Below are 10392 nucleotides of genomic sequence, written 5' to 3' on the forward strand. Positions count from 1 at the left end.
TGACAGCTCCTTCCCCTTGCCAACTATTTCATTGTCATCAATGTAGGTGGAAATATGTTCCTCAGAAAATAGGTTCTTGCTGAAGACATTGTATTAGTCATTGTATCCCCCCAGGGGTGGGAGCCACCTCACCCTCCTTCAGCTCTGCCTTGGAGATAAATAAAGGAGGAGGCAAATCTATGAGATAAAAAGAAAGGAATAATATTACAAAATAGCAAATTGGCTTTGTGCCTCTATACAGTGAACAGTAAGACTTACGTTCATTTTGCAAGATTCAAGTTGAGGAGAACGATTACTTAGTGAAAAACAGCTAAAGGTAAATAGAAACAGGTAGATAGGAGTTATGCCATTCATATTCATTTGAAATTCAAATTCATCTGATCATGAATCAAAACATTCTATTTCCCTAAAACAATTTATGCTTTTTCCTCACTATATATTTTCTTATTTTGGTACCTGCAAAATATTGGAAAAATAATGGAGATGGGGAGAAAGGGATTGTCTCTCTATTAGAAAAAATAAACCTTGGCTTTTGTCTTATTTCAAAAAATTACTTTAAAAAAAGGAATGGAAGGGGTGGCTAGGTGGTGGTGTAATAGATAGAGCACTGGCCCTGGGGTCAGGAGTTCCTGAGTTCAAATCTGGCCTCAGACACTTAATAATGACCTTGGGCAAGCCACTTAACCCCATTTGCCTTTCCAAAAAAAAAAGCCAACCCTAAAAAAAAAAGGAATGAAATAGGTTGAGGGTTTTATTTACATGACACATGTCTGACAAAATAGTATAAATATGCACTGATAGACACAAATGATTCCATGACATTGTTAGGACTGTTTTGTTTGGATTCTTATTCTCTTTTCCTTTTTATCCAACTAATCCAGTCATTGACTATCTAAGGTTTTCTCTAAGCTCACTTGTATTTTTTTTTCATATGCTAACTTGATATTTGCTCATTAGTATTATTAGGTTTTGTTTAGTGGACAGGATAATGTATATGTAAAGAACTAAGGTGGGGCGGCTAGGTGGCGCAGTGGATAGAGCACCGGCCTTGGAGTCAGGAGTACCTGGGTTCAAATCCGGTCTCAGACACTAAAATAATTACCTAGCTGTGTGCCTTGCAAAAACCTAAAAAAAAAGAAAAAAAGAAAAAAAAGAACTAAGGTGATGAGATACTAGGTATTTCCCAGTACCTCTCCCTTAGCAATTGAAAAATGACATCAAAATAGAATATCAAAAAAGGGAACAAAGAGATCCTTCTTAACTGTATGATGCATATAAGGTCTAAATTTCTTTTTTTTTGTTTAATTTAAATTTATTTTTATTAAAGATATTATTTGAGTTTTACATTTTCCTCCAATCTTGCTCCCCCCCCCACCAAGAGCACTCTGTCAGTCTTTACTTTGTTTTCATGTTGTACCTTGATCCAAATTGGGTGTGATGAGAGAGAAATCATATCCTTAAAGAGAAGAGAAGTCTAAGAGGTAACAAGATCAGACAATAAGCTATCTGTTTTTTTTTCTAAATTAAAGGGAATAGTCCTTGCACTTTGTTCAAACTCCACAGCTCCTTATCTGGATACAAATGGTACTCTCCTTTGCAGACAGCCCAAAATTGTTCCCGATTGTTGCACTGATGGAATGAGCAAGTCCTTCAAGGTTGAACATCACCCCCATGTTGCTGTTAGGGTATACGGTGTTTTTCTGGTTCTGCTCATCTCACTCGGCATCAGTTCATGCAAATCCCTCCAGGTTTCCCTGAAATCCCATCCCTCCTGGTTTCTAATAGAACAGTAGTGTTCCATGACATACATATACCACAGTTTGCTAAGCCATTCCCCAATTGAAGGACATTTACTGGATTTCCAATTCTTTGCCACCACAAACAGGGCTGCTATAAATATTTTTATACAAGTAATGTTTTTACCCTTTTTCCTCATCTCTTCAGGGTATAGACCCAGTAGTGGTATTGCTGGGTCAAAGGGTATGTACATTTTTGTTGCCCTTTGGGCATAGTTCCAAATAGCTCTCCAGAAGGGTTGGATGAGTTCATAGCTCCACCGACAGTGTAATAGTGTCCCAGATTTCCTACATCCCTTCCAACAATGATCATTATCCTTCTTGGTCATACTGGCCAATCTGAGAGGTGTGAGGTGGTACCTCAGAGAAGCTTTAATTTGCATTTCTCTAATAATTAATGATTTAGAGCATTTTTTCATATGGCTATAGATTACTTTGATCTCCTCATCTGTAAATTGCCTTTGCATATCCTTTGACCATTTATCAATTGGGGAGTGGCTTTTTGTTTTAAAAATATGACTCAGTTCTCTGTATATTTTAGAAATGAGTCCTTTGTCAGAATCTTTAGTTGTAAAGATTGTTTCCCAATTTCCTACATTTCTTTTGATCTTGGTTACATTGGTTTTATCTGTGCAAAAACTTTTTAATTTAATGTAATCGAAATCATCTAATTGGATTTTGGTGATGTTCTCCAACTCTTCCTTAGTCATAAACTGTTTCCCTTTCCATAAATGTGACAGGTAGACTAGTCCTTGATCTTCTAATTTACTTATAGTATTGTCTTTTATGTCTATGTCCTGTAACAATTTGGATCTTATCTTGGTAAAGGGTGTGAGGTGTTAGTCTAATCTAAGTTTCAGATACTAACTTCCAATTTTCCCAGCAATTTTTATCAAAGAGGGAGTTTTTATCCCAATGGCCAGACTCTTTGGGTTTATCAAACAGCAGCTTACTATAATATTCTCTTGCTTTTACACCTAGTCTATTCCACTGGTCCACCACTCTATTTCTTAGCCAATACCAAACAGTTTTGATGACTGCTGCTTTATAATATAATTTTAGATCAGGTAGGCCTAAGCCACCTTCTTTTGCACTTTTTTTCATTAAGCTCCTGGCAATTCTTGACTTTTTATTTCTCCATATGAATTTACTTACACTTTTTTATAACTTGTTAAAAGTAATTCTTTGGAATTTTGATTGGTAGGGCACTAAACACATAGTTTAGTTTTGGTAGAATTGTCATTTTTATTATATTAGCTCTACCTATCCATGGGCAGTTGATATTTGCCAATTTATTTAAATCTAATTTAATTTGTGTGAGTAGTGTTTTATAATTGTTTTCAAAAAGATTGTGAGTCTCTCTTGGCAAATAGACTCCCAAATATTTTATATTGTCTGAGGTTACTTTGAATGGGATTTCTCTTTCTAGCTCTTCCTGCTGTTTCTTGCTAGACATATATAGAAAAGTTGAGGATTTATGAGGGTTTATTTTATAACCTGCAACTTTGCTAAAATTGCTAATTGTTTCCAGTAGTTTTTTAGATGATTTCTTGGGATTTTCTAGGTAGACCATCATGTCATCTGCAAAGAGTGAGAGTTTTGTCTCTTCCTTCCCAATTCTAATTCTTTTAATTTCTTTTTCTTCTCTAATTGCTGCTGCTAACATTTCCAATACAATATTAAATAGTAGTGGTGATAATGGGCATCCTTGTTTCACCCCTGATCTTATTGGGAATGGCTCTAGCCTCTCCCCATTGAATATAATGCTTGTTGATGGTTTCAAATAGATACTGCTAATTAAGGTCTAAGTTTCAGAAAGATTTAGGTGCATTTATATCCCCAATGTAGAAATGCTGATTCATTCTTATGAGAATTATATTTATAATTATAAGGATGAGGATCAGTATTTAACTACATTATAAGATTTTAAGTGTGAATTATTTGAATCTCAGATATTTTTCAGCTGAATGGATCTTACTATTTTGCATTATGAAATCAATTAACTCATAAGAAAAAGATGGAAGATAAGCTTTAACCTTAATATTTATAAAGTAATTCATATAGGCACATGAGGGCACTAAATTCTATTATTGTTGTTATTTATTGTCAGGCACTGTTTTCAGTCTTTGACCAAAATCATCTCTTTTGATGTTAATAACAACCCTGCTGGGTAGATGCTGTTTTACTTCCATTTTACAGTTGAGAAAACTGAGGCAAACACAGGTCAAATGTCTTGCTCAGGATCACATAGCTCACAAGTGTTTTGAGATCTGATTTGAACTCAGGAAGATTTCTGATTCCATGACCCACAATCTATTCACTATCTCCATATAAATACTAGCTATTAATAATGTTTATCATGTACAATATAATACATAATAGCAATGATATAAATACTAGCTATTAATAGACTAGCAATACATGATGATTCATGATGATTATTAGCAATCATATTAATAATATCAGTTAAAATGTTTTACAAAGTTTTTAGATTTTTAACTGATATCTAACTCCTTTTCAGGATACCTTTCTTTTGATGATTTTGGGGGCATGACTTTAAATCAATCTCAGATTGAGTAACATTAGGACCCAACATGGAGTAAGATTCTTAATTGTTAAGAAAAAAATAGTAATAATTTATTGCACTTTCTAGATGGTACTACTGAAAAGAGAATTTTCCCTTGGTAGAAGAAAACACATGCACACATCTATTAAAAAGGACCACCTTAGAAATTCCCCACCACTGAAGGTATTCAGAGTCTAGAAGACCACTTATCAAAGAGACATTCTTGCTTTAGGAATGTGTTGAATGACTTTTGGGGTGCCTTCTAGTGCCAAAAGTCTGTTATTCTATTGCCCCATAATTAGTAGGACATGTGCTTTGAATTTTCTAATAATGATGATAGATTTACAGAGTTATCCATATTCTCTAAATTGGTCCCCATTGTAACCAAGGTCATAGTAATGATGTTTGCAAAGGCATCTGGAATAGATTGGGGTACATTCTGGGGGCCATATGGAGATGTAGCCTATGTGCTTGGCCTCATCAGTATTATGTGCTAATCAATTGAGCCTAAGTAGTTACAGACTATAAACAACATTCTGTCTTCATTTGTCCTGCCATGCAAATCTATGACTCATTCTTCCATAGTGTATTTAGAATTCTCTTTACAGTTCAAGATGCTCCTCTTGCCTCACTAGTTAGTCAGTAGACATTTTTTTTTTTTTAGGTTTTTGCAAGGCAAACGGGGTTAAGTGGCTTGCCCAAGGCCACACAGCTAGGTAATTATTAAGTGTCTGAGACTGGATTTGAACCCAGGTACTCCTGACTCCAGGGCCGGTGCCTTATCCACTACGCCACCTAGCTGCCCCAGTCAGTAGACATTTCTAAGGATTCCGCATTCATTGGGAGACAAGATTACAAGGAGATATGTTATCTTATTTCCAAAAGAGTGAGGAGAAAAGAAGTAGGATCTGGACAACTATTAATCTATGACAGGAATGTTCCTTTGCATTCTTTCTAAGCTTACTGCTTTATTGTTAACAGTGCTAAAATAAACACATAGTTCTATTGAAATATGTGTAATGTGTGCTGTTTTCTTTCACTTGTGTTGACTTTTATAATAAATATTAGTGTCTTTTATCATTAGTAATTTTCTTGGCATCCCCTTGGCAAAGATAGCACCAAAGAGCATTAATTGTTAATACCAATTTGATGTAGCACAAGATGGATTTGGAATGAGCTTTGAAAAGGGAAATAATGTCATGTGCTCTTAAAAAAAATAACAGTTTGGTGATTAGACAATAGCTAATTATGGATAGGAAAGACTTAGGAAGATGTAGAGGGCAGCTTGCTCTGTCTTAAAGAAAGGAAAGATAAATTCATGTTAATTACTTGGTAACATTTCTTAAACAAATACATTAATGTTCAGCATAGAAATTCCTAGTCTATTTCTAAGAATTATCACAACATTCAGAGAGGAAGATAAGTTTTTTCATAGAGGTCCATTGCATTGCATGTAATTTGGAGGAGAGGATATTGTGCAAATGCATAAATAGCTAAGATTCATGGACTTGTAAGTCCATGGAAATGACTATATATGAAATAGACCTTTGGTTCCCTCATGTGTAAAATGAGGGAATTGAACTAGGGGATCTTTAAGATACAGTTTAAAATCCCATGAAATGAAAAAGAGTGAGAGACTGTTTGTGAAGGGCTGTGCTCTAAACTGTCATTCATATTAATTTTCTACTGTCTGTTGATGGATGAAAAAAGCAAGGTTGCCTTCTCCTATACAAATCTATCTCTTAATTTGTTCATTTATAATAAGGTATTTTTTTAATAGAGGTTTGTTGTAGAGTATTTCTGATGTCATCATTTCATATTTAAGTCAATTTGTCTGTTACCAAGTATTTTATTAAGTATCTACTTTGTGACTGACTGGTTTATAAAGTGCTTTGCTTATTATCTCTTTTTTTCTTCAAAATCCCAGTACAAAGTCTTTAATTTTATAAAGGAGGGAACAGTCTTATAAAGTTGTCACTTACTAGTCACAGTCAATCAGCTGTAGAACTAGATCTTCTGACTTTAGAACCAATGGTTTTGTGATGTATTTTTTAACTATCAAAAAATCTTTTTTTTAACAAAAAGAGAGGATAATAATAACTAACATTTATATAACTTATTATGTGCCAAGTACTTTTTAAAGCATTTTACAAATAACCCATTTGGTCCTCACAATAATCCTGGGAGGTCAGAGTTAATTATCATCCCCATTTTTATAAATGAGGAAACTGAGATAAACAGAGATTTAATCTTTTGCCTAGAGTCACATAGCTAGTATTTGAGCTGGATGTGAACCCAGCTCTTCCTGACTGGGCTCACTTAATTGCACCATTTAGCTGACTGAGGAAGACCTATATCCAAAAAGCTATGATGTATTAAAAAAAGGGATAATTTTGACTTTTTTTAAAGAAAGAAAAGGAGAAATCATTAGAAATTTATAGATGGTTTATAACTTTTATAAGTGTAAGTGGCACAGAGTATAGAATGCTGGACTTGGAGTCAGGATTAACTGAGTTCAAATTTGGTCTTAGACACTAACTAGCTGTGTGACGCTGGACAAATCAATTAACCCTCTTTATCTTAGTTTCTTCATCTGTAAAGAGAAACTGAGAATGGAGTGATAAACAATTTGAATATCTTTGCCATGAAATCCCCAAATGGAGTCATGAGTAGTAAGACACAACTAAAATAACTGGACAAAAACAACAACAAAAATATAATTATTTTTGTAACACCCCTAAATCAAAAAATTAATGTGTAAGTTGAAAAATAATATCATAGCTGTTAATTTCTGTGACTATATATATATATATATATATATATATTATATGTATTAGTCTATGTCAGCATTTTATATTTGATCCTAGGGTACCAGGTCTATATCTGTTAACATATAGAAAGCTCTACCCATCCACATGAAAGAAGAGAGATTCATAAATATAAATTGAAAGTGATTGGCTTTTGGGGCGGCTAGGTTGTGCAGTGGTTAGAGCACCAGCCCTGGAGTCAGGAGTACCTGAGTTCAAATCAGGCCTCCGACACTTAATAATTACCTAGCTGTGTGGCCTTGGGCAAGCCACTCAACCCACTTGCCTTGAAACAAAAACCTAACAAAACAAAAAGAAAAAGAAAAATGATTGACTTTTAATTATAAAAATGTATCATTAATGATCAGTCCCTTAAAGTTCTGTATTGTTGAATTTTTTTAAACTTGAGTATAATTTTATTTTATTTAATTAATTTGCTTTTTAAGGGTTAAGGACATCTTTAATCATTTGTATAATTTTCATAAACTCCATGGCTAAATAGAAGGTTTCTTTTTAAATTATGCATTTCTAAAACAGATGTTTGTGTTGTACTTTTGGTGGAAAGAATTTGTAAACTGAATCAAACCTAATAATGCTTGTCAAAAATGATTTTATTTGAGTAGAAGAGAAGGGAAGACTGTTTTCTCTTTCTAGTGAATGGATTTTACATTTTGGCTTTGACTGTTGCTTCTGTCAAGTGAGCCTTAGGAGGTATGCTAACAGTAAGGCTAGTGTAGGTGATGGAATTTTAGCAGAGCTATTTAAAATTTTTAAAGTTGATGCTGTTAAAGTGCTACACTCAATATGCCAACAAATTTGGAAAACTCATCAGTGGCCACTGGACTGGAAAAGGTCAGTTTATGTTCCAATCCTAAAGAAGAGCAATGCCAAAGAATGTTCAAATTATTGAACAATTGCACTCATTTAACATGCTAGCAAGGTTTTGCTTAAGATTTTGCAAGCTAGACCTCAGTAATATGTGAACTGAGAATTAGTAGAAGCACAGGCTAGTTTCTGAAGAGACAGAGGAACTAGAGACTAAATTGCCAATCCTGGATTATAGAGAAAGCAAGGGAGTTCCAGAAAAACATCTATTTTGACTTGGTTGATTACCCTAAATACTTTGTGTGGATCACAATAAATTGTGGCAAGTCCTCAAAGGGATGTGAATACCGGGTCATCACCAAGGTATATGAGCAAGAAGCAACAATTAGTAATGGACATGAAACAAACTGGACGGCACAAGATTGGGAAAGGACTATACAAGACTACATATTGTTACCTTTTTTATTTAGCTTATATGCAGAGTATATCAGGTAAAATGTCAAGCTGGACTTATTAAAACTGGAATGAATGTTTTTGGGAAAAATAGCAGCAATGTCTGCTCTGCAGATGATGTCACTCTGATAAGCAGAAGGTGAAGAATTAAGAAGCCTCTTCATAAAGGTGAAAGAGGAGAGTGAGAAAGCTGACTTGAAACAAGATAAAAAACCAGACCCCGGGGGCGGAGCCAAGATGGCAACAAGAAGGGATCCAGTCTTAGGAGCTCTCTGATAAAACTCATCAGCTAAGGACTCTAACTAAACTTTCAAGAGACAGAACCCACAGAGGGACCCAGTGAGGCAGTTCTCCTACTCAGCGTAACCTGGAAAAGAGCAGAAAGGCTCTGCTCCCTGGGGTCGGAGGGGCGGCCTGCCAGAGGGGTGGCCAGCCAGAGCGAAAGAACTTAAGCCTCCCACACTGGGAGCCATGGCTCACAGCAGCAGGGGAGTCTCCTGAGCTGCACCCCGAGGAGCACCGAGCACAAAGTGGGGCAACAGCGGGGGACCTCTACCAGAGTGAGCATGTGGAGCCCAGCCCTTGGGGCACACAGGGAGCAGCTTGGTCTTTCTGCAGGCCAGAGCCCGAAACACAAGCAGGCAGAGCTGGTAAGCAGGAGCCCCCAGGGCATGAGCCCATTGAGCTGAGGGAGGGGAGTGAAAAGAAACTGCAAGCTTGGTCTTCTGCTCCTGGAACAGGACTCTGGGGCTCTGACCACATTCAGATCCAGATCCCAGTCTAGGCCCCTCCATAGAACAACAGGGCCCCCCCACCTCAGCCAGACCAGGAGGGAGGACAGAGCCTCACACACTGAGACCCTTGTGGGAGTGTCCCAAAAGCTCAGGAAGCACCCCAAACCAGGCCCAGGCTGGGAAAATGAGCAAGCAGAGAAACAAAAGGAAGACTATTGAGAAATATTTTGCAAATGAGCCCAAGAAGGATCAAAATACTCAGTCTGAAGATGAGGAGGTACAAGCCCCTGCATCTAAAGATTCCAAGAAAAACAGAAATTGGGCTCAGGCTATGACAGAGTTCAAAAAAGACTTTGAAAATCAAATGAGGGAGTTGGAAGAAAAACTGGGAAAAGAAAGGAGAGAGATACAGGAAAAACATGAAAATGAAGTCAGCAGCTTAGTCAAGGAAATCCAAAAAAAATTCTGAAGAAAATAGCATGCTAAAAACCAGCTTAGGTCAAATGGATAAAACAGTTCAAAAAGTTATGGAGGAGAAGAATGCTTTAAAAAGTAAAACTGGCCAGATGGAAAAAGAGATAAGAAAACTCTGAGGAGAACAAATCCTTCAGACAAAGAATAGAATTCAGGGAGATTGATGAATTTACCAGAAATCAGGGATCAATACTTCAAAACAAAAAAAATGAAAAATTAGAAGAAAATGTGAAATATCTCATTGAAAAAACAACTGATATGGAAAACAGACTTAGGAAAGATAATTTAAAAATTATTGGAATACCTGAAAGTCATAATCAGGAAAACAGCCTTGACATCATTTTCAAAGAACTACTACAGGAAAATTTCCCTGATATTCTAGAAGCAGAGGGCAAAATAGAAATGGAGAGAATCCACCGATCCCTCCCCGAGAAAGAGATCCCAAAAAACCAACCCCTAGGAATATTATAGCCAAGTTCCAGAACTCCCAAGTCAAAGAGAAAATATTACAAGCAGCCAGAAGGACACAGTTCAAATATCATGGAGCTACAATCAGGATCACACAGGACTTAGCAGCAACTACATTGGAAGCTCGTAGGGCTTGGAATACAATATACCGGAAGGCAAAAGAGCTTAGAATGCAGCCAAGAATGAACTACCCAGCAAGGCTGAATGTCCTCTTCCAGGGAAAAAGATGGACTTTCAATGAACCAGGGGAATTTCAGATGTTCCTTTTG

The sequence above is a fragment of the Macrotis lagotis genome, chromosome 6, assembly GCF_037893015.1.
Source record: "Macrotis lagotis isolate mMagLag1 chromosome 6, bilby.v1.9.chrom.fasta, whole genome shotgun sequence".
Lineage (NCBI taxonomy): Eukaryota > Metazoa > Chordata > Mammalia > Peramelemorphia > Peramelidae > Macrotis > Macrotis lagotis.